The 27,938-nt window shown below is 41.1% G+C and overlaps 1 protein-coding gene and 1 pseudogene across 3 annotated transcripts in view; one reads left to right on the forward strand and one right to left on the reverse strand.

Moving 5' to 3' along the window:
• Positions 1 to 27,938, forward strand: part of PARD3B (par-3 family cell polarity regulator beta) — a 1,015,886-nt gene that overhangs the window by 70,159 nt on the left and 917,789 nt on the right. The gene's annotated exons all lie outside the window — the stretch shown is intronic.
• On the reverse strand, positions 733 to 27,581 carry LOC123599774 (annotated as a pseudogene).

The raw sequence follows: 27,938 nt of genomic DNA on the forward strand, positions 1-27,938 counted from the left end.
AATCAAGCCAAGGAAGGCTTTTGTTTTTATACTTTCTTTGCTTGTAAAGCAGTTAACTGTGAACCAGAGGCTCTTAGTCCTGGCTGCGTATTAGAATCACCTAAACACTGCTCCCAGTAATTGCTTTGGGTTGGGGCTCAGGATTTGGCTGATTTATTTTATTTTATTTTTCAAAGTTTATTTATTTTTGGGACAGAGAGAGACAGAGCATGAACGGGGGAGGGGGAGAGAGAGAGGGAGACACAGAATCGGAAGCAGGCTCCAGGCTCTGAGCCATCAGCCCAGAGCCCGACCCGGGGCTCGAACTCACCGACCGCGAGATCGTGACCCGAGCTGAAGTCGGACTGAGCCACCCAGGCGCCCCTGATTTAAAAGCTCCCAAGATGCTTCGTACTGCAGCCAGGGCAGAGGATGGCAATGGAGTGAGCCAGGGCAGATGGGTAACGATGGAAGTTTTCATGTAGCACTCATTTTGTGGTGAACCAGCCTTTTTGGCTCCATTTTTGTTGTGTAGATGGTTTTGATTCTAATCTCCAACCTTAGTCTAAGAAGCACTTGGGGTAGTGGAACTTGCTAAGAATACCAGTCCTTGGGGCCAGTGCACAGATTCTAACTCAGGGAAGTGAGGGGTTGAGCACACCAGCCAGTGATTTTAATAGAGATGGTTGAATTTCAGGGTTCCTTTAATCAATGCCATGTTCCAGTGACCTAGTCCAGTGTAAGAAGTCATTCTAAAACACACAGTCTTAACATACCGACATCATTGTACCTCGTGGGCTTATGGGTTGGGTATTTGCCATAGTTTGGCTAGGGGAGTGCTTCTGTTCCATGCGGTGTCAGCTGGGGTCACTTGGTGATATTCACCTGGTGGCCGGTCTGCAGGGTCCAAGATGGCTGGATTCACATGCCTGGCACCCGGGCATAGAGAGCGGGAAGGCTGGGGCCAGCTGTGCCCTCTGCATGTACTGTTGGGGCTTTCTGACAAAGCCTCTTAGCTGGGCATTTGTATTTACAAGGTGACTCAGGGTTCCTTGCATTTGCAAGAGAGCCAGGAAGGAGCTTCGGGGTTTCTTAGGACGTAGGATCATTTCTGCCACAATCTATGGGGTCAGGCGAGTCTGTAAGAAAGCCTAAATTTAATGAGAGGGGAATTAGACTCTCTCAGCAAGAGGAATATCTAGGAACTTGAAGCCAGCTGTATCACCCCCACACATAAATAGGCAAAAGTCATGTTGTTCTGACCCTATACAACTTTCTGAGTTACTGATTCATGGTTACTAGTCCCTGTCTTCATACAGGGGTGTAATGTCTTTTACCTGGTTAGTTTCAGTGATTTCTAAAAGGTATCTCTACCTACATACCAGTGTTCTTTGATTCATCGTATATGTGATACAACTAATCTTTCTGAAACACGATACTAACCGTGGGACTCCCTTTCCTTGAAGTGTAAATGGGTCTCCTCACCTCTTAGTCTAAGGTCGGTGGCAGGAAATGTAGTGTGGTGGTTAATATCACATACCCTGTCCGAGTTCAAGTCCTGATTCTGATATTTACTCACTTTATGACTTTGGGCAGTGTACTGTACCTGCATGTTACTGTATTTCTTGTTTGTTTGTTTTGTTTTTTGTTTTGGTAACAGGTTCACTTTATTAGCATAGTGATGGTAGAGGGACTTGGGGTTTTAGCTGTTGGCAGCTATGGTCTCCTTAGTCCAGTCTACAAAAATCACACACCTTGGTGTAGACTCCCGGCTTCTTCTTCTGGGTGCAGCCATAGTCCCAGAAGACAATTTCCTGGAGCTCACCATTGCAGACCACAGGGCCACCAGAGTCACCCTGGCAGGAGTCCTTGCCTTTCTCGAGGAAGCCAGCGCAAACCATGTTCTTCATGATCTGCCCAGGGTAGGAGGCTTCCCCCTGGGCCTGACTCAGCAGCGGGGCGTCCAGGCACTGCAGCAGGTCGGGGTAGTTGGTTCCAGAGCCCAGGGTGTTGCCCTAGCCAGAGAGAAGGCATTGGGTGCCAGTGGGTACACAGGTGGAGGTATGGAGGACACCCAGGTAGTGAGGGCTGCAGGAGAGAAGAGCTTGACGAGCATCATGTCATTGTCTAGGGTCCAGCTGCTGTCATCGGGGTGGCTGAGTTGATGAACTTGCTCATCCCCCTCTAGGACATTGATGTTGTGTTCCCGAGAGCCTCACTTGGATGCGAGACTCGTAGCAGTGAGCCACGGATACCAGCCTCTTACAATTTCCCTTTTACAGATGAAACAAGTAGCTCAGCGGGTTATTGTGACAATGCAATGAGTAATATATGTAATGCCCTAAAATGTGTTGGGACAAAATGGTTTTTATTATTGTTGCTGTTAACATTTTTATGGCGAGGCATTCAAGGCCCGTCATGCTCTATTGCACCTTATATTTCCAACCTTATTTCCTATGACTATTCCTGCAATCGGTGCTGCCCCCTCACTCAGCTATCTCCTGTCCTGTCTTCCTTTCTTCCTGTCTTCCTGTGTTTTCCTTGCTGACTGCTGCTCATGCTATCATCTGTCAATGGAAAGCTGACTTCTTTCCCCCCTCTTCTTTAGAAAGGGGTTTCACTCCAAGGCTTTAGACGGTTTTCAATCAATGGAAACTAGAATTTTATACTTCATTCCATGACCCAAGCACGGTTATGTTTGGTCTCTCTGATTCTCATATACATTTAATGCAATACTACTTTCTACCCTGCCTGACTTCTGCATTTGAGTTTCCCACAAGTGTAGCACAGTACTGTGCCTTACATTTTGGGGTTTAAAATTTAGTATGGCATCAGAAAAGTTCAGGCTATGCTGCCGTAACAAATCTGAAAATCTCTGGCTTAGAGTAATCAGCTTATTTCTCGGTCATGCTGTCAGCCCCTGGTGGGTCATAGGAGATCTCATTTTATCGTCTGGGGCCCCACCCACATGGAGGCTCCATCTTACAATATGTTTCCATGATTATAGAAAATCAAGGAAAATGTAAATTGATGCACTGGCTCTTAAAGCTTCTGCACAGAGAGATGCGTATTACTTATGCTCAAATTTCTTTGGCCAGCTACATGTCAAACCTGAATTCGAATGGGTGGTGAAGTATGATTCTTCCACGTTCTCAGAATAAGAGAATCAACAACCTATGAACCAGCTCCAGCGGCCACAGGTGACTCCCTAGTTTTATTACCTATTTCTGTAAGATGCTGCTAGGTTAATAGAACCAAGTTGCTCTGAAAGCTTCATCTGTGTGCACCTCAGTATCATTTACCATTCAATTCAGGTGAGTCCATGGGCAGTCCTTCAGATCCCCTTTGGATGCTGCTCTAAAGAAAACAAACAAAAATCATTCAGTAGCTGTTATGTTGTGTTTATGGTTTTTCTTAGAAATATTAAAGCCTCAAACATTCTCTCTTTTTCATGTATTTCTTTAAATTTTTTTTAAAGTTTATTTCTTTTGAGAGGGAGAAAGCAAGAGCAGGAGCAGGGAAGAGGCAGAAAGAGGGAAAGAGAGAATCCTGAACAGGCTCAACGCTGTCAGCACAGAGCCAGGTATGGGACTAGAACCCACCAACCATGAGATCATGACCTGAGCCAAAATCAAGAGTTGGATGCTTAACCCCCTGAGCCACACAAGCACCCCAATGTATTTCTCTTAAAACCCCCAAGCCTTTCTTCCCCCTTGTAAGAGTGCTGACGACGCTGACTCCATCTTTGGTCTTCCATCTTGTTCCTATTTGTCTAATGACCTCCCTCAGGGCTATGTGTTCAGGTTCCATGGAGGTTCAATGTATGCTCTGACTGGAATGTGGAAGGCTAGTTCTGATCTCTAAAGTGGCACACAGAAGACTCCAGAAATTAGTAGAGATGGCTGGTACACAGAAGCTCCCACTTTATGTAACTGGTAGAGATGGCTGCCTCTCTGAAGGCCCTCACTTCACATTAACTAGTAGAGATCCTCTGGTACACAGATGGTGTCAATTTAGATGGCTACCTGTTGACCTTACCACAGTGCCCCTCGCCCTATACAATCTGTGGGCTAAGGTCCAGACGTGGAGAGTAAGGGTGGATAATAGCTGTGTGCTGCCTGGGTCATTTGTCTGCCAGATTTCCACACACCCCCTTGCTCCATTAGTAAGTTACCCTGAATTAAGCTCCGTATGGAGCGGTTTGCTTCGTTTTGGGTCCAAAGTGCCTTCTAACCCTGGAGGATACTTGACTCACCCTCCTTTACCTTCTGACACCCCTACCCTTTGATTATTGCTTTGAAGTAAACACTGGTTAGCAAGACACAGGTGCTAACTTTAGTGTGCTAGAACTACTGCTAGGTGACGGTAAAATCGGCTCCTGGGCACAGTCACTTAATTTGGGGGTTTACTAAATTGAGCTTGTTGAGTAAGCTGATAATGATCTTAGCAGGTTGGAAAAATAGTCCATAAACAAGATGTTCAGTAGCTCAAATTTAAGATAGTAACCAAAAGGAAACTATGAAGATGCTGACAACCACATATATGAAAGATTACATTTATTAAATGCAACAATTGGGAAGCTTTTTGTTTCTATAATGTAATCCTCAAGAAGGCCCTCCATAGAACTTTGCTTTGATTAGTTCTAAGAAGTACAGACTCCAGGGAAGCCCTTAGAGGTTAGGGGATTACTGTAGAGGTAAGGATGGCAAGTAGAGGAACCAGGTCATGACTGACTGGTTGAATAGACCAGCACAGTAGGGCTTCCATTAACATTTTAAGTTGGCAACATTCTTCATAAAAAAAAAATTTTTTTGTTTTAAATAAGAGCATTTTTTTTGTTTTGTTTTAAATAATAAGATGAAAGGGGCAGAGAGAGAGAAAATCATGAGCAGTCTCCAGGCTCACTGTAGAGCTGGACGTGGGCTCCATCCCATGAGCCTGGGATCATGACCTGAGCTGAAATCAAGAGTTGGGTGCTCAACTGACTGAGCCACCCAGGCACCCCATTGGCAACATTCTTATAAGGACTTCATTTATAAGGACCAGGAATCATTGCTTGTGTGTCTACTTGTCCTTTTGTGAATGATGTGGAAAAAGTAGGCTATGAAAGGGCAGAAAATTATGAAATGAATACAGTGGCAACAAAGGATTTGAGAACAAAGCAGATGAAGGGTGTGGGAGGGGCTACACCTGTGAAGGTACTCAGCTGTTTTATTTTTTTTTTTTAATTTTTTTTTCAACGTTTATTTATTTTTGGGACAGAGAGAGACAGAGCATGAACGGGGGAGGGGCAGAGAGAGAGGGAGACACAGAATCGGAAACAGGCTCCAGGCTCTGAGCCATCAGCCCAGAGCCTGACGCGGGGCTCGAACTCCCGGACCGCGAGATCGTGACCTGACTGAAGTCGGACGCTTAACCGACTGTGCCACCCAGGCGCCCCGGTACTCAGCTGTTTTAAATCCCCAGAGAAGGGTGTAGTCTCCGGTTCCTGTAAGGCACCTTCCTGGGAAGGAATTAACTCTTAATTGTTTAGTGTTACATTCCTTAGGAGTTGTTGGGTAGCCAAATCCGATGACAGAAGAATGTATTAATGTAAACTATGACCTATTTCTTTTTAAAAAAGTTTTGAGAGTGAGAGCAAGCAGGGGCAGAGAGAGATAACAAAAACTAAAGGAATTCATGACCACTAAACTAGCTCTGTGGGAGATCCTCATGGGGACTCCGTGGATAGAAGGCAACAAAGACTCCAAAGGACCAGAGACATCACTCCAAACATGAAACCTACGGATAACACAATAACACTAAATCTATATCTTTCAGTAATCACTCTGAATGTAAATGGACTAAATGCCCCAATCGAAAGACATAGGGTATCAGAATGGATAAAAAAAACCAAGATCCATATATATGCTGTTTTCAGGAGACTCATTTTAGACCTGAGGACATATGCAGATTGAAGGTGAGGGGATGGAGAACCATCTATCATGCTACTGGAAGTCAAAAGAAATCTGGAGTAGCCATACTTAAAAACTAGACTTTAAAGACTGTAACAAGTGATGAAGAAGAGCATTATATCATAATTAAGGGGTCTATCCATCAAGAAGAGCTAACAGTTGTAATTGTGCCCCCAACTTGAAAGAATCCAAATATATAAATCAATCATAAGCATAAGCAAACTTATAGATAATAATATTGTAATTGTAGGTGACTTGAACACTCCACTTATAGCAATGGACAGATCATCTAAGCAGAAAATCAATAAAGAAACAATGGCCTTGAATGATACACTGTCAGATGGACTTGATGGATTTATTCAAAACTTATCTTCCCACAGCAGCAGAATATACATTCTTCTCGAGTGCACATGGAACAGTCTCCAAAATAGATCACATATTGGGTCACAAAACAGCTCTCAACAAATATAAAAGGATTGAGATCATACCGTGAATAGTTTCAGATCACAGTGCTATAAAACTTAAAATAAACCACAAGAAAGAACTTAGAAAGCCTCCAAATGCATGGAGGTTAAAGAACACCCTAATAAAGAACGAATGGGTCAGCCAAGAAATTAAAGAAGAAATTAAAAAATATATGGAAGCAAATGAAAATGAAAACATGACCGTCTAAACCCTTTGGGATGCAGCAAAGGCAGTCCTAAGAGGAAAATACATTGCAATCCAGGCCTGTCTCAAGAAGCAACAAAACTCTAAAAACAGAATCTAAGCTTACACCTCAAGGAATAGAAACAAAGCAGCAAAGAAACCCCAAAGTCAGCAGAAGAGAAATAAGATTAGACCATAAACAAGCAATACAGAATCCAAAAAACTAGTAGAACAGATCAATGAATATAAGAGCTGGTTTTTTTGAAAGAATAAACAAAATTGATAAACCTCTAGCCAGACTTCTCAAAAATAAAAGTGAGAGTACCCAAATAGATAAAATCACAAATGAAAGAGGAGAGATCACAACCACCACCACAGAAATACAATTATTAGAGAATACTATGAAAAATTATATGCCAACAGACTGAACAACCTGGAAGAATTGGACAAATTCCTGGACACCCACACACACTACCAAAACTCAAAAGGAAAGACATAGAAAATTTGAACAGACCCATAACCAGGGAAGATACTGAATTGGTTACCAAGAATCTCCCAATAAATAAGAGTCCTGGGCCAGATGGCTTCCCGGTGGAATTCTACCAGACATTTAAAGCAGAGTTAATGCCTGTTCTTCTCAAGCTGTTCAAAGAATAGAAACATCTCTAAAGGCAAGGAAAATAAAAGCAAACTATTGGGACCTCATCAAGATAAAAAGCTTCTGCACTGCAAAGTGTCAATCAACAAAACTAAATGGCAGCCAATGGGATGGCAGAAGATATTTGCAAATGACGTGTCAGATAAAGGTTAGCATCCAAAATCTATTAAGAACTTACCAAACTCAATGTCTGAAAAACAATCCCATGAAGATATGGGCAGAAGATATGAATAGATACCTTTCCAAGAAGACTTCCAGATGGCTTACAGATATGTGAAAAGATGCTCAACATTGCTCATCATCAGGGGAAATACAAATCAAAACCACATTGAGATACACCTTATACCCGTCAGAGTGGCTACAATTAACAACTGAGGAAACAACAGATGTTGGCGAGGATGTGGAGAAACGGGAACCCTCTTGCACTGTTGGTGGGAATGCAAACTGGTGCAGCCATTCTGGAAAACAGTGTGGAGGTTCCTCAAAACACTAAAAATAGAATTACCCTATGACCCAGCAATAGCACTGCTAGGAACTTATCCAGAGGATACAGGACTGCTGACTCATAGGGGCATTTGTACCCCAATGTTTATAACAGCGCTTTCAACAGTAGCCAAATTATGGAAAGAGCCCAAATATCCATTAACCGATGAATGGGTAAAGAAGATGTGGTTTATATATGCAATGTAATACTACTTGGCAATGAAAAAGAATGAAATGTTGCCATTTGCAACAATGTGGATAGAACTGGAGGGTGTTATGCTAAGTAAAATAAGTCAGAGAAAGACATATCCTATGTTCTCACTCATATGTGGAATTTGAGAAACTTAATAGAAGACCATGGGGAAGGGAAGGAAAAAAAAATAGTTATAAACTGAGAGGGAGGCCAACCATAAGAGACTCTTAAATACAAAGAACAAACTGAGGGTTGATGTGGGGGTAAGGGAGAGGGGAAAATGTGTGATGGCTGTTGAGGAGGGCACTTGTTGGGATGAGCACTGGGTGTTTTTTTTTTTTTTTTTCAACGTTTATTTATTTATTTTTTGGGACAGAGAGAGACAGAGCATGAACGGGAGAGGGGCAGAGAGAGAGGGAGACACAGAATCGGAAACAGGCTCCAGGCTCTGAGCCATCAGCCCAGAGCCTGACGTGGGGCTCGAACTCACGGACCGCGAGATCGTGACCTGGCTGAAGTCGGACGCTTAACCCACTGCGCCACCCAGACGCCCCTGCACTGGGTGTTTTATATAAGTGATGAATCATCCCGAAGCCAAGAACACACTGTATACACTGTATGTTAGCTAACTTGACAATAAATTATATTTAAAAAAAGTTTTATTTATATTTTGAGAGAAAGCAAGAGCAAGAAGGGGAGGGGCAGAGAGAGAGAAAGAGAGGGGGAGAGAGAGAATCCCAAGCAGGCTCCGTGTAGGGCTCAAACTCATGAACTGCGAGATTGTGCTCTGAGCCAAAATCAAGGGTTGGAGGCTTTACCGACCAAGTCACCCAGGTGCCCCTAAACTGTGATCTGTTAATGTGGATTTTCATCATGTGAAAGCCATGGTATTTTTTTTTTTAAGACTTGACAATCCAGAAAGTAAAACCCTCTATCCAGAAAGATGCACCTGTGGGTGCCATATCGTGCTTCATTCTGGGGGTGTGTAATGGGACTCTCAGTTTAGAATCCTGGCAGAACCAGCAAGGGGAGGTTTTTAAACTAGTTTGTATGCCCAGCAGTCATCTACTTCAGAAATATCTGGTGGTAAAAAGTGGATGTGTTGGTGGTTTTAGACAGGCAATAAGGGGGAATTTGTTTGTTTTTAATTTTAGGCATTTTAAACAGCACATGCTTGTGTATTTTAAAAATATTTGCTTTAATGCAACGCTAAATATTGTAGGGGGCAAGGAAAGTTTGCAGAACAGCACATTTGCTTGGGGAGAAGGTTTCCATGGCTCTCCTCTAGCTGTTATATGTTTACATCCCCCAGAACTTTCACTCTGGCTTTTTTCCCGGGAAAGAAAGCTCTGCCCTTTCCCATTCTTCTACCCTTAGTGTGTGTGGGTGGCTTTGCATCTCCTGGGGGAGGGCACTGAGAGTAAAGCTGAGCAGAATGCTCCTTGGCTCCCAGAATCTCAAGCCAAATGGATTTGTTCTGAGCTGGCTGGGTCTCACTTTCTCATAGTTCTGCCTGGAAGGAGATGAGTTTTGGGTATGATGTGTCCTGAAAGCATAAACTCTTTATTAGCACAGATAAATCAGTTGGCTCAGTAGATTTGGGGAGCACTGGTAACATTCATAAATCGTTGTGTAGGGCTGTTGGTTACCTGGGAAATACTCAGATTACGATTCCCTGACTTGAACGTCATCATGCTTTCCCTGCCTCCCCTCACGTACGTAACACGGACATGTTTGTGTGATGGTGACGATTTTGAAGGTGAAAGGATTTCAATCTTTAATTTACATTTCTCAGAATAATAGAATGGCTACAATGTGTTGTGTTGTTGATTAGGGAGAAGTCTGAAACTGATTTAAAATCAAAATGAGACTTTGTACCTCAATCTGACATTGCCTCTCTATATGATAAAAACTTCCAGGGGCGCCTGGGTGGCTCAGTCGGTTAAGCGTCCGACGTCGGCTCAGGTCATGATCTCACGGTCCGGGAGTTCGAGCCCCGCGTCGGGCTCTGTGCTGACTGCTCAAAGCCTGGAGCCTGTTTCATATTCTGTGTCTCCCTCTCTCTCTCTGACCCACCCCTGTTCATGCTCTGTCTCTCTCTGTCTCAAAAATCAATAAACGTTAAAAAAAAAAAATTAAAAAAAACCTTCCAATTATGAAATAATGGTGCAGGAATACCTTGCTACGTTGGTCTGGAGTTACACTTATTTTAGTATAAACTGGTTAAGGGCGGCTCAGTCGGTTAAGGGTCAGTCTGGCTCAGGTTATGATTTCATGGTTTGTGGGTTCAAGCCCTGCGTCGGCTCTGTGCTGACAGCTCAGAGCCTGGAGCCTGCTTCAGATTCTGTGTTTCCTTCTCTCGCTACCTCTCCTCCACTCGCGTGCATGCTCGTTCATGCTCTCTCTCTCAAAAATAAATATTAAATAAACTGGTTAAAATTTACAACTTGTATTTCTGTGTCTAAAGTTAAATTTGAATGACATTTTTAAGGTGTTTTCTTCCATAGCAGGCTTTTGGATTTGTTTAGAACATTTTGATTTTGAAAATTAAGTCTGAGGGTGTCAAGGTAAAGCATCTAATACCATTTTTTTTTTTTTTTTTTTTTTTTTTTTTTTAGTAATCCTACAACATTTTTCTGAGTGTTTTGACGTTGGAAAATTCTTCTAGAAAGAATTAAAGTGGTCAGTGAAAGATGGTAAAATCTGGGTGTTAATATTTGCCACATTAAATCATTTAAGTAATTTATCAGCAGAGTTCTGGCTTCCTGTTCCCTTGTCCTTTATAGAGTCACTTTGAATATTACTATGCTTCACAACAGGCTCTTTCTCTGGGTAGGGAAAACCTTGTCTTCTCTACCTCTGAGTGTTCTGAGAACAAGATATGGCTAGTTGGTCCAGTCTGTGTTACTGCAGCCCAATGATTTTAACTATTTATTTGCTTAGCAGTATTGCTATCATATAAAATTTAATTGATACGTGCTTGAAGAATTGCTGTCAGATTTTTGAAGACCTCAAGGACATTTTACAATTTACATCAAAAATGGCTGTTTTAGCATTGCATTTTCCAACCACTTCCCTGATGCCATCCTTCCAACAGCAGAGGGTAGCACCTTGCAGGCAGAGTAATTCTGCAAGCAGAGCAGGGAGGCCTTCATCAAGGGCTTCCTTGCTCATACTTTGATGTTTCGTAAACACAAAACAAAATTTTTATTCCGGCTTCTAACTAGAATTAGGGGAGCGGTTCGCTCAGCAGCCGAAATGCATCAGAGATGAAAGGAAATAGGCTGGGAAACTACTCCTGGAGCCAGATGAGAAGTAGCTGAATGTGCTGTAGATGAAGAAATCCTTGTAGCCCTCTTAGGGTACCCATTTAGAAGCATCCTATTAAAATTTGCTACATAGTTAAAGCTGACATTTTGAACCCTGTCTGAGAAAGTGGGAAACCCTTGTCATGAATAATGCTATGTAGAGCAGTAGATTAGGACTCCTACCTTTTATCTTGCTTTCAATTCTAATGTGGCATTCCATTCTCTGTCACTTTAGTTAAAATGTTACTTGGGAAGGCAGAGGTCATTTGAAGATTGTGTTGTGGCATGTAAATAAAACTAATAGTCTTTGTTTTAAAGTTATACTGCCTCTCTCTGCTTCATTCAACCCCATTCTAAGGCAGAGAGACCTTAAAGATTTTTCTCTGATTCGGGTTTATAATATGTATCCTTTAAATCAAAAGTAAAATGAGGAAAACATTGAAGCAGTCTCATTTTTAACTTTCTTAGTAGAGTTACAGACAGTATAAATTGGAAAATGTCTGCAATTATTTTAAAATATGCTGATCTGCTTATTTTAATTTCTTCTGCATGTATCACATGTAAAAAACTTTGCAGTATTTAGGAAAAAGTAAATATATAAATGCAAGCTTGCAGGACATAGCAAAAATGATTGAGTTTGTTTCGTTCAAGCCTGTCACCTCTTAAACTAGGCATGCCAGACCTCAGTCATTGAAGGGGCTGAACGAGCAACTGGAGAAATAAACATCTGCTGTTGTATTGTAGACAATGCGATCCTGCAAACATATGTGCTATTTCTAATTCTTGAAAGATGGCATCTTCGTGTTCTTTTTCTCATTTATAGGGGTGCATATGGAGAAATGTACACTATTCGGTAGTGGAATGTGTAATGCTGAGTGTTGGGGAGACACTGAGTCGCCCCTGCTCAGCTGTGGTTGGTTGTTGCTTAGAGGGAACACTGGCGGTCTCTGGTCAGATTTTTGTTTTACAAGAGAAGATAATCTTTTCCTATTCAGTAGGTTGCTTTTTCATTTTGTCGATGATTTCCTTCAATGTGCAAAAGCTTTTTATTTTGATAAATTTTTAATAGTTTACTTTTTCTTTTGTTTCCCTTACTTGAGGAGATATATCTAGAAAAGTGCTGCTAAGGCTGATTGTCAAATTACTGCCTGTGTTTTCTTCTAGGAGTTTTATGGTTTCAAGTCTCACATTTAGGTCTTTAATCCAATTTGAATTTGTTTTTGTCTGTGGTGTGAGAAAGTGATCCAGTTTTTCTGGCACCATTTGTTGAAGAGACTGTCTTTTCCCCATTGTTTATTCTTGGATCCTTCATCATAGATTATATAAGAATGGGTTTATTTCTGGGCTCTGTTCCAACGATCTATGTATATATATTTATGTGCCAGTACCATACTGTTTTGATTACTTCAGCTTTATAGTATATCTTGAAATCTGGGAGAATGTTACCTCCAGCTTTATTCTTCTTAAGATTGCTTTGACTGTTCAGAGTCTTTTGTGGTTCCATTCAAATTTTTAAGTTTTTACTTGAATTCTAGTTAGTTAGAGGCACCTGTCTGGTTCAGGTGGAATAGCATGTGACTCTTGATCCTGGGGTTTGAGAGTTCTACCATGTTGGGGTAGAGATTACTTAAATAAATAAGTTAAAAAAAAAAAGAGATTCCAGTTAGTTAACATACACTATAACATTAGTTTCAAGTACACAATATACATATTTTAATATTCAGTTTTTATGTTAGTATGACTGTAAAATGTGGTTCAAAGCTGAGCCACATAGTGTACTATAATTACAATTTTTTGCTTGCACAAATATTATGTCTTCCTGTTTTTTTTAAATGTTTATTTTTGAGAGAGAGAGAGAGAGAGAGACAGAGACAGAGAGAGAGACAGAGCATGAGTCAGGGAGGGGCAGAGAGAGACAGAGACACAGAATCTAAAGCAGGCTCTAGGCTCTAAGCTGTTAGCATGGAGCCTGATGTGGGGCTCAAACTCACAAACCATGAAATCATGACCTGAGTTGAAGTCAGACACTTAACTGACTGAGCCACCCAGATGCCCCTATATTTTCCTGGTTTTAATAATGGCTTCATTTCGTTTAGTGATATTCTTCTCAATATATTTCAGACACATCTGGGAAATTTCTGGGAAAGGATTCTTGAGAAGTTTTTTTTTTTGACGGTTATGTCTGAAAATGTCTTTGTTCTTCATTCACACTTGATTATTAAAGTCAGATTCTAGGTTGAAGTCATACTCCTTCCTATTTTATTTTGTTTTCAGCATTATTGTTGAGAAAGCCTCTACTTATCTGCACTGCACCTATAAAACTTCCCATTTTTCCCCTCCAATCATATGAAATTTCATGATGTGTGTGGTTTTTAAAATCATTTATTATGCTGGTACTTGGGGCATTTGCTAGAGCTTTTATGTCTGTAGACATATCCTTCAGTTTTGGGAAACATTACTGCAACCTCATTCCCCTCCTCCCCCCAGCCCACCCCCAACACACACACGCACGCACACACACACACACACACACACACACACACAGACACCGTTTTTCAGGTGTTTCTGACTCAACTCTTCTGCATGTTGGCATTTCTGGAGTGCTCCTCTAAGTTTATTAGCTGTGTTTTGTTTTTGTTTTTTCTCTTTGTTTTTCTCTCTTTCTACCCTCCATGATGCTTTCTGAGATGTGTTTTTCTATTGAATTTATTTCTGCCATCAAATTTTCCAAGTTTTATGAATGTTAATTTCTAAGCATAGCTGTTTTTGCATGGACGCAGTATTCTCCTCTCTCTGAGGATATTAAAATCTTTTTGAAGGTTTTTTTCTATTTACACTGTTTGTCTTTTCACAGGGATGTTTATTTTTCATTTTTACTTGTGTTGGTCTTTGACCTTCATGTTAGAGGATTTCCACACACTTCTGGTGAGCCTTACCACGTTTGTATATTTGAGTGAACCTGTGTTCTGGCCTTATTGACTAGTGGTGGTTTATCTCTGTGGGGTCATTCTGTGTCCTGTTGGGCCTCCTAAATGTCAGAATCTATAGATTGGCGTGTTGTTGTTGTTGTTGTTGTTGTTGTTTCCCCTTCAACTAGTTCATTTTCCCATAGAGCAGCAGTTTTTAAAACTTTGATCTCCTGGCTCTTTTACCTAAAACAAAAAACCATTAAGGACCTATAGAACAGTTCTGTTTAATATAAATACAATGCAAGTCAGAAATACAAGCTATATGTGACTTTAAATTTCCTAGTAGTCACATTGAGTAAAAGCTTGAAATTAATGTATTTTACCTAACACCATGAATTCAAAATATTGTTTCAACACGTAATCAAATATAAGAAGTTGAGAGATTTTATGTTCTTTTTAATGCAAAGTCTTTGAAATCCAGTGTATATTTCCCACTTCATATCTCAATTCAGATTGGTCATATTTCAAGAGTTCAGTAGCCACATTATACTAGTTACTATCGTATTGGACAGTGCAGCTATAGAACTTTTGTTGATGTGGCTTATATCTCCCAGTATTTACATAGTTGAAACTAAAATTGAAGTACCATAAAAGTAATTACCTCATTTAAAAATAACAGTAGTGAACCCATCACATGCTAACATAAATAAGTTACTTTACATAAAAGTAAAGTTTTCAAGGCAGAATTTGATGAGTGACATTGTCTTACATTTTTGAAGATTTCCATAACGTGTAGCTTAATGGAAAACGCCTGGATCCTCCTAGCTGTCTTTGTTGCCAGTATGTTGCAATTTGCTCTTTTACTTATTTTTATGTTTTTAAAAAATTTTTTAAAGTTTATTTAGTGAGAGACAGAGACAGCAAAAGTTGGGGAGGGGCAGAGAGGGAGACACAGAATCCTAAATAGGCTCTGCGCTGCCAGCACAGAGGCCGATGTGGGTCTCCAACCCACAGAACTGCAAGATCCTGACCTGAGCTGAAACCACGATTGGGACACTTAACCTACTGAGCCACCCAGGCACCTCTGCAATTTGCTGTGTTAAATAAAGGAAGAAAATCTGTCCCACTCAGAAAAGTAGTTGGAAAATGGTGGAATATTTTGATAGTCTTTCCAGATAATTGTTGATATTTTTGATACCATACCAAAATGCAACAAGTGATCTAGGTCTTAATTGTTACAGTGTGGAATCTGAAATCCTACCAGTGAAGTTTTCAAATCCATTGGTTTGTCTTGTCCTTTGAATGGATTGTTTACCCAGGCATGGGTTTGTAGCATTTTTGACATGCGTTGGTCATTTGGAAAATAGTGGTTGACTGAGTTATGCTACTCTTCCAAATGTTGACACGTTTCATTATACAATATCAAAATATCATGTTTGCTTATATCACTATCAGTCTCATCAGAAAAGTCTTTAAGGATGAGGAACTGTCAAGCTCATGGTGGTAGATATAGCTTATCCCAAACCCTAATTTTTGTTTAAAAGGTTGAATTTTATTAGTGGCAATAAGTACTGTCAATTGTTATTTTCGAAGTGATGGGCTCACTGTATTGTTTCTTTAGAAAATTTCTACCAAATACCCAAATTGGAATTGCCATGGTTTCTCCATCAGTTATTTTTTGAGGTAAAAATGGTGTTCCGTGAAAAAAGCCAGTGGTTCAGCATGCAAGTTAAACAATAGTGTGTGCCTTTTCCTGGAGCTCACACTTATCCTTTATATGTACTTCTAATCTTGTTGCATCGGATATTAAAAAGAGAGGTGATCAGAGGTTGATGTAATAAAATAATTTTTATCCCTTCAAGATCTTTAAGTGAACTCAACTTTTAAAAAAATCTGTGTTTGAAACGCTGAAGAATACAGTGGCTACAATTGTGTGCCATTGTTTTGATCCTTGCTAGGAAACGAGCAGATTTTCCTACCATTGCTTTTGTACCGGCAATGCAAATTTTAAGATGAAAAAGACAAACGTCAAAGTGTTACGAAAATAGGCACAGTTCTGTAATCCTTCCAGCCTCTCGCCATTTGTGGACCACACTTTGAAAACCATAGTCTTAGAGGAGTTCTCTGATCTTCGGCTTGAGGCATAAGCCTGGGTAACCGATGTCCAGGTTGGTCAGGGCAAGGGCCAGGAGAAGCCTTGTTCATTGTGAATGCAGATTTTCACTTGCTCAGCTGTGCTCCATGACTGCAAAGTTTGTAACCCACGTTCACAGTCTCCTTTGCTTTGTTTCCCCATAGAGCAAACCTCCAATTTTCCATTTAGGATGCGGGAGAGGATTGCCTATACAGAGTGTCAGCCATTTCTTTCTTTTCAACCCTTGCCTCAACCTGCAGGGCACCGGGTGCCTCCAGGTGCTAAATCTTTGATTGTCTGTCTGTTGGCGTCTTGCTGTACAGGTGCCTGCTGTCTCTGCTTTAAGCCAGGTATTATCCATCTACCTGCGTTCAACCTTCCATTTCGCATTGCCATATCTCATCTGTGGTGGTTTGCGCTTCTCTTTGCATGATTTGATATGTTTTAAATTCCTTAATTTTATTTTTTTTAAGATTTATTTTAGTTTTTGAGAGAGAGCAGCAAGCAGGGAAGGGGCAGGAGAAAGGGGGACAGATGACACAAAGCGGGCTCTGCGCTGAGAGCCGTGAACCTGATGCAGGGCTCGAACTAACAAACTGTGAGATCATGACCTGAGCTGAAGTCCAACGCTCGGTGGACTGAGCCACCCAGGTGCCCCGGAATTCCTTTATTTTTATGACAGTGTGGGCATAGGGAAGTTGCCAAGAGGAATGCTTGTGTTCAACTCACCAGGATTACCTAGAAATCATCTCCTTTTGGATTTTGTCTTAGTGTGTTCAGGCTGGTAAAACAATAGTACCATAAACTGGGTGGGTTGTAAGCAATTTTCAGTGTGGTAGGCTGGAAAGTTCAATTATCAGGGCTCTGGCAGATTCAGTGTCTGGTGAGGGCCCTCTTCCTCACTGATGGTTGTCGTCACTGTCCTCACATGATGGAAGGGGTGAGAAACCTGTAGGGCCTCTCTTATGAGACCACTAATCCTATTCATGAAGCTCTGCCCTCATGACCCAAACTGCTTCCAAAGGCCCCACCTCCTAATACCATCACATTGGGCATTAGGTTTCTTTTTTTTTTTTTTTTTTTTCAACGTTTTTATTTATTTTTGGGACAGAGAGAGACAGAGCATGAACGGGGGAGGGGCAGAGAGAGAGGGAGACACAGAATCGGAAACAGGCTCCAGGCTCCGAGCCATCAGCCCAGAGCCTGACGCGGGGCTCGAACTCCCGGACCGCGAGATCGTGACCTGGCTGAAGTCGGACGCTTAACCGACTGCGCCACCCAGGCGCCCCATTCAAAATGAACTTTTTGTGGGAACACAGGCATGCAGTCATGTACCAGAGTTCAACCGAAGATTTTGATGACTCATCTTTGATTTTATGCAATTCCAAATCCCTACTCTTCTATGTGTATAAATCCCTGATGCAATCTTATAGCACCCTACTTTATTATTGTTGATGTTTCTTTTTATTTCTTTCATTTTTAAAAACACCTCATGGTGTCTTCATTATGTTTATTATGTTTCAAATGTAAAAATCTTCCAGTTGTACAACAGGGGGTCAAGTTTCTGATCTGTCCTGCTCTCCTGTTCTTTGAGCTCACTGTTTCCCATCCCTTTTCAATACTTTGTAGCTGTCATTTGAATAAATAGGTCTTGAGAGGGGGATAATTGACCAGCAACTTTACTTTTGTTTCCCAGTGCCCCTTTAAGTTTATTCCATGGGGGTAGTTCTTCCTGTGTCCTTGGATGGAATGTAGAGCAAATCCCAATACTCTTCTAGTCCACTTGAAGTAATAAAGTGTCCCCCTGTCAGTGGTTAAGAACAATGTAGCTGATAGTCAAAACTTAAAACTTAGAGTTAATGGTTATGCCCTTAGCCCAGCTCAAGTCTGCTCTGAGGATGTCAGTAGCAAGAGGAAGTGGGATACAGCTAGCCTTTCTTATCTTCCCTCACTTCTATTACTCCTTCCACAGTTTACCCTCAGGTTGTCACACTGTCCTTGCTGGAGTGTGGAGAGGGACGGCTGGCAGGTGTAATGCCGCTGTAACACATTAACACAAAGTTATCGGGGTAGTGCTGGACGTCATAAGACAAACGTTGGCTCCATGGGCTACAGTCAAGGTGTAGCCAGGGCTGCTTTCCTTTCTGGATGTTCTTGGGGAGAATCTGTTTCCTTGTCTTTTCCAGCCTTTAGAGACTGCCTGCGTTCCTTAGCCCTTGGCTCCGTCCTCCATCTTCCATTTTCTGAGTCGTTCTCCTGTCACGCCACCATCTCTGACTCCCTCCTCCAGTTCCCTCTTCTACTTTGGGAACTTCTGTGATTAAATTAGGTCCAGATGGACAATTCTGGATAGTCTCACATCTTAAAATCAGCTGAGTAGGAATCTTTATTTTTTTTTCCTGTAGCCTTAGTCTTTGAGTGAATTAGCGTTTGAGGGATTAGAAAATCCTTTTATGAGGGGGCAGTCATTAGTGTATTACCATAGGTAACAAAACTCATGACTAGTATTATCCAAAGCTCGTGCATAAAATGTGCTCTCTTCGGTGGGCAGATGATTAATCTGACTCTTCTAGGTTTCTTGAGTTCTTGGCGGACCATCTACCCTCTCATTGCTGATGCTCTCACCTGCAGTTCTCCTTTTGTTGGTTAAACTTAGCTTCTTCAGCTGCTAAGAACCCGACAGTTAAGGCCCTGGCCTTCCGTGGGTTCCTTAGTGTACTCACACTGCTGTGCAAAGATCCCCAGTCACTAAATCCTTTTTTTTTTTTTTTCTTGGTGTGGTTAAAGGAGTAAAGAACCATTAAACCGGGTTTTCCATGAGCTTGTGTGGTAAACCCCCCAGGCAGTGGTCCACGCTTCACTTTGGATTGTGTCACCTCGAGCTCAGGGTCGTCCACTGGGACTGACAGGAACCCATCATTGCAGCATTAATTTGTTAAGAGTTGCTCGCCCATCAACGTGCAATGTGTGCTATGTCTTCCTTCCCTAAAAGTGTCATCTCTCAACTATTTTTTGTTTTTATGTCTTTGTTTCCAAACCTTTCACATATCTCTCCCTTTACCAAAGAACGGGTAATTCTTTCAGATTTGTCAAATGTTTACTTCCCCTTTCCAGGAATCCTCTTGAGAAAGCTGAGTGCTGTCTTACCCTTCCTTCTGGAAGGCTTAAAAGGTTTGGGATTGGACTAAGGGTGGGGTAAAGTCATACTGATAAGTGGTGCCACCTGGAGCTCCTGTAGAAACCAGCTGGCTTCTTTCACTAATATTCTGCCCCCAGCCTGATTCTTTCAAGCCTTCTCCAGCCTGTAATTGCAGACAGATTGGAATTACGGAAGATAACAGTGAGCTCTTCTCTGCCTGGCAACTCTTTTTTCTTCAAGACACTGCTCAAATGCCACCTGTTTTCTGATGCCTTTGTAGGCAAAGACTGGTCAATCTCTCTTGGAATGCACCGAATAGGTCTTTTTGGGGTAGATGGACAAGACCCAGTCTGCATACAAATCGGAACCAAAAATATGGCAATTAGCACAGCTCAATATTCTTTTGGGATATATCCAACATTTTAAACCACAAAATCCCCATTTCCCCAAAGCTATTTCTTCCAGTGTCCATGGGAGAGAGGAGAGTGTTTTTCTCTTATCTCTTGTTACATAATTTCTTGTCTGAACTACTGTTCTTACTGGGCTGTATTCATATCCCTGGATTTTCACCTGGGGTCACACTAGCTTGCTGAGGAAGCTGTGTGTCTCATGGGATGTGTAGTAGAGGAAAGATCATGGACTCTGGGACCCTAGCACCCTGCTCTGGAAACCCAGAACTGCCACTTACTGCTGGAAGGACCTCTGACAAGTAATTTGTTCCAGTCTGTTTCCACATCTATAAAATGATACTTTATTGGGTTGTAGTGAGGATTAAGTGAATTAATACATATGGATAAATGCTGTTTAGAGTTCTTGCAACACTGATCACCCTTTCAGTGGATATGGCCTCAATTGGGACGATGGTGGTGAGGATACTACCTGGAAGCTTGGGTCCAGAACCTATCTCCTAGGGAAATTCCATTGATTTGAGGAGTCCTTTCTGATCAACTACTTTTATGATACTGATGCTTTGTAGTAGGATTATCAAACTGTTAATATCCTAATGTGACTTCTTAGGGCATTTCTTGCATTTAATACATCCAGAGATATTGGACTCTTCTGATATGGGAGAGGGCTTAAGAACTGAATGACACTGGAAAGGAAACGGAAAGAGAGATTGAAGCCTTTTAGTTTCATCTAGGAGTATCTTGTTTTGTATGTAATTCGTATGTGTTTAATTCCTACACATACTGCTTAACACTGTTGGATTATAGTTTTCCATGTTCTTTATTCTTTTTTTCCCTCATCTTGTGTTCATTTTGTAGTTATGCAATAAAGAATCATTCACTCAGGATTGTATTTTTGTTTTGTTTTAATTGCTTGTACATGAGCTTGCTTTTTCTTGCTCAGTACTTTCTTTCTGAGATGTTTCTTGCCCTAAATCCCCTGGATTTTGCATCCGCTTGTGCCCTGTTTGATTGTAGAGAAGGCTTCTCTCTCACCTCTTTCTCTTTTAGCAGAGGGCTGACTACTGGCTTTGTGGCTGTTCAGCAGGGCTGTGAGGCTGGGAACGGAGAAGGTCGACATTTGGACATCGCTCTGCATTCCAAATATGTGCCGTCCAGTAGTCTGCCTGCATGACTGGGGCTGAGCTCATGTCTTCAAGTTCTCTGTGTAAGCAAAGGGATGGTCGCAGCAGAATTAATTGGCAGGCGTTTCATCATCGGCTCTTGGTGGCTGATGACAGAGCTGTCCCTTTCTGATTAGCTCGTTTCTTTGGCTCAAGAAAGACATTTTGTACTTTTGCAAATCTCTAGCATGGCAGTTGTCACTAGTAAGTAATGGTTATGTTTATAGTGTTCTTCACCATAGGCTGAGTGACATGACCAGTGAAAACTGAAGGGCATCTTAGGTGGTACTCTACACCTAATGGAAGGCTAATGTCTAAGCATTTTCAGTATAGTCTAGGTGGACTCATTGGTAAGAATAAGTCAGAATTCTTGACTGTGGTCATGTTGCTTTATTTCCACTTGAAGTGCAAGCTACCATCAGAACATGACTGTGGGCATTCATTTCGTAAGCCCTATGAACCAATCTTATTACCATGTCTGGTATACCCCACAAATGCAATATGGTTTCCTCCCCAAATTGGTATACCTTTTGAAGTCCCTAAAAGCCAGTCACACTTAATCTACTACTTTATGGAAATGGTCCAATTTTGAGGTCTTAAGGGTGGGCAAACCGACCTGTAGGTTACTAAGCCTGAGATTTCCACCTCCTAGGGGAAAGCACTGTTAAAGACCTAATGTTTTTAACTTTATAAGTGTCTTTCTCTTCAGGCAAGGGTTTCGCCATCTTTAAATATTCTCTGTCTGTGGCTTGCACGCTCTTGCTAAAACCTCATGAAATGGTAGAGCCAGTGGTATTGTTTAAGCTGTCCTGCCCTGTGGAGGTAACCAAGAGATAGACTGCTTGTGGGTATTCAATTAAGTATGCTTCTAAAATTAATGTACAAAGATAGCATGCTTTGGTTTTTCCATTAGGTTAATGCAGGGGTTTTATTTGCGAATTAGCTTAGTGTACTATTCTATTTATCAACTTCTTATTCTTGAGATATATTAGGATTATTAAGGGTGAATTTATATTTTAGGTCCACTTTTATTTTTACTTTTAGAGAAGATATTTCAGACACTGTCAGTGGAGAAATGAGGATTGATAAATTAATCTAAGCTTTGCTTCACTGAAGCCACTAACAAAAAGGCGTATCATGTTTTAGTAGTAATTTGTTCTCTTGGGTTATAAGAGAGTTTAAATATGTTGGAATGCCATTGGGACACGTCTAAAACTGAAAATCCTGGAGTGATCAAAGGTATTTGATTAGGTCACAGTGTTTCTGAAGTAAACGCCTTAAACCACTAGATTAATTAGGCATTTATTAAGCATCCACTGTTTTGCACTCTGGGGAGCTTAGGTGAGGGCACAGAGTGGAAGGTAATAAAGTCTTTATGGCTAAAACCTCCAGAGGCTGTAATACCTCTATTTTTTACATTTGAGTCGTTTATTATACTTAAAATTTTGTCGACTCATTCCTACTTCATTTTCAAGAGGATGTTCTTTTGAAAGATTCTATTTTTAACCATATTCCACTTACCTTCATTTGGCATATAACAGAACATTTTCCAAACTTTCAGATCTCCTTCTTGGTAAAGATGGCTTTTATGCTTTGTTAACTCCACATCTAAGTGGAATCTCCATATTTTTAATACTTACATGACCGATGCATATTTTATAAGTCCTCCCATGCCTTGTTTGTATTATCTCTACGCATTTCTGTCAGCCTCCGTCGTCTTCATTCCTCCCCTGTGTTAGTAAAGACGGTAAGTATTTTTGGAAGCAGATACAATTGGTGATTCCTTACAAATAGACTACCATGAGTGAAAAAAGAATACCAGAAGGAAGCAGAAAGGTTGATTTCGTGTGAGCCCACAGCTAGATTTGATTTCAGCCCCTAGGCATACCTGCAAAAGTCTATCTGCATGCTTGATTGAACTTTATTTTAGTTGTAAAGGCCACTAATATGTATTAGTTTACTGTGAAAGGATGCTTACTATCATGCAGAAGACTTCTAGAACCCTTTTAATTTCTCTAACCTTTGTACTCTTACATGTGTACTCCTTTTCCACCCCTCCCACCTGCTCACCTCTGTTCAGAATCCCCCCCCCCCCCCGATTCTTTTTTTGTTGTTGTTGTTATCCTTCAATCTCTCTGAATAAATAGCTTAAATACAGTTGGCTACTTAACATTTTGGCTTAACATCACAAAAGAGTAGATGTTATGTCCACTGAGTCAAGTCCTTTGAGAAGAAGAAAGAATCCTCTAATTCGTTAGTAATTCTGATGGTGTCAATTTTTTCTTAATACAAAAGATGAGAGGGGCAGGAGGCAAAGAAGTCTAAAATCTTGTACAGAAAAGAAGAATGCCAGCAGAAGGTAACAGTTAAGAAATAACAGAAGAGTGTTATATCAGCAGTTTTATTTCCTGGTTACTCTAGGTGTCTGTGTAAGTTAGGAAAGGATTTCTACTGATCTGGTCACTCACCTGGCTGTCAGCATGCCATCTTGGCACAGACTTTCCAAACACTGATGGAGGAAAATTAGTATGTTGATTCACATATTGGCTCATACAGGCCACAGCTCAGAAGTGATAGACATCCTTGCTGTGTATTGGCCTAAGCAAGTCATAGCACCATTACAGAGGAAAGGGAAGTGCAGTGTTACCATGGGCTTGGAAGGACCAGAACTGGTATGTTTGTGAACAGTACTGATGTCAGCCATAAGGTGATAGCTGAAGTAATGCTGATAATGCAAGAAGATATGAAAAGCTCTGAATTCAAGCCTGGTCTGAACTCATGAGACACTTGCATGGGTTAACACAAAAAAGCGTGCTGGGCCATGAACTGTGTATTTAGCCAGTTGTTGTATGTTAGCTTTGCAGGGACATTCAAGCTATGTACTGATGACAGGGGTTGTGGCTTGCTATGACAAGAAGTCTCTGTTCTGGTGTATCTGAAAATGCTGGGGCAATGGGGAAGGCAAGAGAGGAAGTTGAAGTGGTTCTGTGGGTTATTCTGAATGTCTTTTCTCTGTGTTGCTAAACTTTGATTTACATTTACAGCAAATGACATGTGTAGCTGTTTTAATTGTTTAGAAACATGAGCACCCGGGGTTTACTGTAGCTTAGAGAGGAGGACACTGGTGTTGGACTAGACCTCCCATAGTACTCGCTTACTACCTCCTGTTTCACACCAGGAGATCTTGGTTGTTGCCAGTACATGCCGTTTCTCCCTTATCAGACTTACAACCACCTTGAAAGTAAGGATTAAATCTTGCTATTTTGGGGGTCTTTTAATGGGCCTAACATGGTGTCCAATGCACAATTGTTAACTCATGTAGTCAAAAGAAATAATCTCATTTTTCAAGATGTGTTAAAAAAAAAATAGGCTATGTTAATAAGGACAATCCAGATTGTGCTGTGGTAACAACCTCCAGAGCTCAGTGTCTTAAGAGAGGTTTATTTCTCATGCACATGGTCTTCTGGGGGTCAAAGTGACACTCTAGGGTGGTTTTCTTTTGAGTGTTGGCCCAGCATTCCTTGGATCTCCAGGCTTCCATGATCTTTACAGTAAGGTATGAAAACCCTGCCAGGTTGGACTCCAGCAATTAAATGATTTGTTCCAGAAATGACCCTCTTGAATTGTCTAACTTTGTGGTTACTTGCGGTGGGGTTTAGTTATATATTATTTCCATCAGTTCCTGAAGTAGAGGGACAGAGTATTGCAGAGCGTGAATGGTGTCTGTTATACAGGTGTAAAAAAGTTCGTGGCTATCCCCTCCATTGTCCAGGACTTTTATTCAGCTAGGAGAAGGTGTACCTCCCATACCCACCCTTGTTTCCTTTTACAAACGTAGCTCTCTACCCCTTTTAGTCTTGTAGTGCATCCAACTCCCGTTTATTTCCAGGCTCTTCTCTCCAGCACCCAGCATTTGTGACACTTTCAAGAACATCTGGACAGAGCGCTTGTGTTTTCATATGACAAGTAGGGGGCTTGTATTTGAAACTTTACAATGCCAAGAGAAACAATACTATCAAGTATATGAACTGTCAAGAACATTTCCATCACCCACGAAGTTCTCTCCTGTTTCTTCCTAATTCCCACCCCTCATAGGGACCACTGCTCTGATTCTCTCACCATGGCTTAGCTTTGCTTATTTTAGGATTTGATGTAAGTGGAGTCAGGTGCGTGTGCACGTGCGTGCGCACACATGCACACACACACACTTTTTCTTTCTTGCTTCTTTTAATCTGGCCTTTTCCAGCGTACTTTTGGCCTTCGTTTTTGCTGTTCTATTAGTAGGCCACTCCTTTTCATTGCTAAGTAGTATTCCATTGTATGATTATAGTGTATAAATGATTTATATATTCTCTTATCAAATATCTGGGCTGTTTCTAGTTTTGGCGATTATGACTCAAGCTTATGTGAACATCCTGACGAGGCTTTTTTTGTGGACATAGATTAACATTTCTCTTTGAGAGATAACTACAAGTAGATTTGCAGAGTCATTGGACGGGTATATATTGAACTTAAAACAAAACAAAGCCACCAAGTAGTTTACACACTTAGTAGCCCTGAATGAAAGTTCTGGATGCTTCACATCCTCTCTAACATTTGGTGCTGTCTGACTTAACAATTCTAGTAGGTGTATGGTGAGATCTCATTAAGGAGTTATAGCATTATAACCCGTTTTTGTTGCAAGTATTTCTTGCACTTAATCTTTACAACCTTAAAAAGGATTCTCTGAAATTTTCTTGCTCACAGCAGGGTAAAGAAGTTGTTCTCTGATTGCTTTCTTCCACCGTAGACAAGGAAAGAATAGAGAGGAAGTTAGGGAGCCACTGTCTTTGCAGTGGTGAGAAAACAAGTAGTTGAGCACCAGGGTGACCTAGGCGGGGACGAATCTGGATTCTTCAGTAGCACAGGTACTATGTGGTACTGGTTCTAGATGCTCTTCTCAATAATTGTAGTCCCTCCTCCCTCCGCCTCTGGTTTGGTTCGCAGAGTTATGGAAAGCTTTCACTGGCCTTGTCATGCACACTGTCTTTGTTGGAGTGGGAAATGCCACTTTGCAAGATTTAACACCCTCCCCCTAGGTCTCTTCTACATAGGTGGTCGGTGTGGCCCCTTCTGCATTGATACCTCTTCCAATCTCTCTCCAGTTTAGCTTCATTCTAGACACCAGCTGCTCAGTCATCTTCAAACAACCCATGTCCCATAGTTGGTAGTGGTGGCTCTTATTAGGGAGAGAGAGTGAGCTCTCATAATTTTTCCGGGAGCCCCCAATGAGCCAGGATGTACAGCCCCAACCAGACAACTCTTCAAGGCCCCCATCTGGATAAGGTCACTCCTAGTATTTCAAACCCCAAGGACACTGTTTAGAGTTTAAGTGCCATCCCAGACACGTGCGATCTGTACATCAAAATAAGAGGAAGTCCAAGCTTACATGTACTTTTTTTTTTTTTTAGGGTTTGAGAAGAATTCCAACTCCAATAGCACATAGTAGGTATTCAATAAATATTCAGTGAATGGATTACAAAAGACTGTTAAGTGCTCTAAGGTAAAAAGATGTAGTGTATCATGGAAAATTCAAAGAGTAGCCAAAGAAATACTTAAAGCTATAGGGAATATTAACTACAAAAGGGTTTGGGTTAGGAGAATGAAATTGCTAAACAAATGAAGGACATCTAATATATAATGTACTATATAAAATTTTTATTTTGTTATATACTTTATTACATTTATTATATATGATAATACATATATATTTTTCCTTTGCACCGAGTAACTTAGTTTCATGTGTATTTTCTCTCCCATCCACACTTTCAAGCCTCTGGAACACTGTGCCTGAATTCTAGAAACTGATCTCTTGCATGATATTTCTACTAATAATGCAGTCTAGTTCTAAATACCCAGCTTCTAATCTCCCTGAATTAGTTTTGGCTGTGCTTAAAATATCTTAGGAGTGGAGAGGTAGAATAACATACTGTTTCTAACCATCAACCCGACTTTTCTCTATTTTTAATATTATATTGCCTCCTTGCAATTTCTTATAAACAAAGTAGCGTATTTCACTTTGTAGTTATTCTGATAAACATTCCCAGAAATCTTTGACTAATTTTTCCTAAATAGTTTTTTTATGGCCTATCCTCATTATCTCAAACCGAAGCTTTGTTTTTTTGAGCCAGGGGGAAGAAGAAGGGAAGATTTAGCTTTCAATCTAAGTTAGACCTTATTTGTGCATAGCTTATACTTATAAACAGTGGTCAGTGAGATCTTGTGTCGGTCAGGTGTGTCTTACTTTCATCCAGGTGGCCGTCAAACACTTTGGGGATTGAACTTAGCAACATGTGTAATCGTTGTTCTAATTTTGGTCGGCTCATCTCTTGCTACTTCTTTAGGGAGAACTGGTTATTTCCACTCTCACGTAGGTCCTAGCAGTTCTCTCTCAAAAGGAGGTGAGCTGCAGAAGGTAAAAAAGTACACTTACGGTTTCGAACACACAGTGACACTTTGCAAGGGAAATACTTGGTGATGGCCCATCTGGAACCCTGTGATGTTCCAGCGGGACTCCTTCAGCTCAGGTGGAACCTTGTAGTTGGCAAGACTTGACAACGTGAGCATGCCTCTCAGTTTCTCATCCTCTCAGTATCATGTGTGCAGTGTCCACTGGCTGGAAAGACCTGACCCAGCATATCTGTCGGTTCAAATCTTGTACACTGCAAAGCCAGCATTGTTCTGTTGTATCCAAAATGACCTCTGTCTTCTAAACTCCCATAACACTTGTGTGCTCCCTGTGGCTTTCTCTTTGGGGCATACTCAGCCCCTTAATTGCATAGACGACTGTATAAAACTCGCTACCTCGATTCATCAGAAGGTTTTTTTTTGAGATTAACTCACACGTTTTAGTCTTTGTATGTTCTGGTGGTTAGGTTAAATGGGTCATGTGGGTTATCTCATTTAATCCTAGGGTTTGATTAG

This window comes from Leopardus geoffroyi, chromosome C1 (genome assembly GCF_018350155.1).
Source record: "Leopardus geoffroyi isolate Oge1 chromosome C1, O.geoffroyi_Oge1_pat1.0, whole genome shotgun sequence".
Classification (NCBI taxonomy): Eukaryota; Metazoa; Chordata; class Mammalia; order Carnivora; family Felidae; genus Leopardus; species Leopardus geoffroyi.